Source organism: Pygoscelis adeliae, unplaced genomic scaffold (assembly GCF_000699105.1).
Source record: "Pygoscelis adeliae isolate BGI_AS28 unplaced genomic scaffold, ASM69910v1 Scaffold174, whole genome shotgun sequence".
Classification (NCBI taxonomy): domain Eukaryota; kingdom Metazoa; phylum Chordata; class Aves; order Sphenisciformes; family Spheniscidae; genus Pygoscelis; species Pygoscelis adeliae.
In genome coordinates, this window is record NW_008824676.1 from 4,269,264 (window position 1) to 4,272,004 (window position 2,741).

A 2,741-nucleotide genomic window follows, 5' to 3' on the forward strand; every position below is an offset into this window, starting at 1 on the left:
TTGTCCTCTATGAGCTTTCTTCAGTGCAACTAGCTTCCAGACATTTGAGTGAATACCATGAACAAGCCAACACTGCTTCAACTTATTTGAGAGAGGTCTAATAACTACCATCAAGGTACAATATTAACTAGTATTTTCAAAAACACTAGTTAAGAAGTACTTTCAGATGATGAGTAGGCATGCTCAGGAGTCTTCCCAATTATTTGTGGTTCTACAGTTACTTTTTCCTTTTTTCTTCAGTGTTTTACCATTCTCCGAGTTGCTGCATGAATAAGAGGGGTAACAAATTACACAGAAAATCTAACAGAAACTGTAAACCACAATGACATAAACTGCACCAAACCAAACTGGAAAAAAACCTACTTCCTCACATTTTGGAGACTGCTTAACAGCAGAGCAATACTTCAGGAGAAGGATGCTTTCCAAACACACTTCACCCTCTTCACACATCTCTGCTGATTATTAAGCATAATGTATCAAATACTTAATTACAAAAATTCAAAACTGTCATGTATCCTGAACACACAGGGATTGCACTGATAAATCTCATGTGTTTTAAAATGTGATTATTCCTTAGATGCAGAACGCGGATCCATTACTGAAAGCAATACAGTTGATCATATTCTACGTACACTACAAACAAAATCATACAATGCATTATTATGGTCCCAAAATCAGATTTTGAGAAGCAATTATCATTCAGAATGCAGACAGATAAAAACTAACTTGGGCTACTGACCACTGTCTGCAGTAGACTCCAAAAAGCCTATTAAGTGTGACAGGGGAAAGAAACATCATAGAGATATGAGACGTTCCAAGATCCTAACTTCCATAAGCATGTATATGAGAATTTATTAAGCCATCTAGATCCTGATCTATATCGACAGAACACTAATAAGCAGCAATGCTACTGATAAAATTGAACTGGCATTTCCAGCACATATGTGTGTGCCTCAACCCTATTTATGAATCATTCTGATTTCACTGCATTACAAGTTCTGATACACAGCTACCGCACTTCTACTAAAATTATATTTATGAAGTGGAAATTTATGACTTGCAGCTCAGATCAAGGAGCCACTTGATTTTTCAGAATAAGTCACTACTTAATAGCACTTCTGCAGCTTTCTCCATATATTAATTACCACACATTATGAAGCTTCCTGTATCAAATAGAAGTTGTAAGAGCTACTGCTGTGGTAAGAAGGGGGGAAAAAAAAAAAATTAGGAAGCATGAAGACTGAAGGGGCATCATATTTAACATCAATAAGTCAACAAAACAGGTGACATTAAAGAAAAAACAGATGAGCTCTCTCGCTCTGAGCAAAGTGTGATAATTACATGCTAAATGTTTTCTAAAGGCCTAACAACATTAAAAAAAAAAAGAAAAGAAAAAGAAAACCCACCGGCGTCCTTTCAAGTTCAAAGTCCTAGATCTTACCCTAAATCAAAACAGTGCAGTGAAGAAGCAGAAGAACTCCTAGTAGCGCATCACCTCTCAGTTTGTCACTCTGAAGGAAGATGAGGTGTGCCAAATTTGAACATATTACTATGGAGAAAGCCAATCAGTCCCTTAGGAATGGGTAGGCCTCCTATGAAGCAGGATCCTGTAAAAGGCATTATCAGCTTAAGGGAAAAAAATATACTCCACACTAACACACTTCAGGTTTCACTCCACACTAACACACTTCAGGTTTCGAACCTATTTTATCATTAGAAGTTTCTTTTCCCTGTTTAAGGGCATGGATGATGTAGTTCAGCAGAAATTTTATCTTTACAGTGACCTATTTTCCTCATCATAGGCCCTCAAACCTCAGCTGTGTTTTAACGGAGGCATCTCAGCAAAGATTGGTCTAGGAAAAGTGACCTAGCTACAAACAATAGTGAATTGAGCTGGACCCTGACCTACTCTGAAACCTGGTAAGATCAAAAGCAGAAGAAGATCGAAACCAAGAGCCCATACTTTTTAAGATGTAAAAATATTTAAATACTATTCATAAAAATTAAATAACATTTATCTATAGTGTAAAAAATATGTAGGTTTCTATCCAGTGATGATTAAAGATCTCGATTTATTCACACATAAATGTATAAGAAATTAAAGATGAATAGTTACATGTTTCTTAAGAATTTCTATATAAAAAAGCGCAAGTAAAATTTGCAAGCTGTAACACATACCATTAGTAATTGCTGCAGAAGAAATATTTGACAGCCACACAGACTGCTGTCCAACACACATCAAGCAGCTAAGACAATTCTGCTCATGGATTTATTTTCTCCCAAGCATTCTAGTTTCTTTCCAGCCTGCAATTTCTCTCCCCCAATCCAACATAAAGTTAGCTACGAGGTTTCCAAGCAGACTGCGCTTCTGTTCTAGCTGTCATTCCCATCCCAGACAAGCCGCACGCAATCGGTAATCTGGAGATCGGGGCTCCTTTCTTATTTTAAAAAAATGTGTGTACGAAGGGGAACGCAGAGCACACTGGCGGTACGTGCGCGTGGTAGCATCCCGGCGTACGTCTTCTTTACCCTCGCTCCCATCATTCTCTCACGCACACCGCTGTCCCCCATCTGCATTGTCTGCCTCGCTCCATCTCTGATTAATATGGACACGTTCTCGCTCCTCCTCGTCCTCGGCCAGGGATCCTCGGGAGCCCGCTTCCTCGGGCAGACGCCGGGACTCCCCTGGCAGGCCCGAGTCCCCGCCGGGGCCGCGGCGAAGGTCACGGCTCTCCACCCCC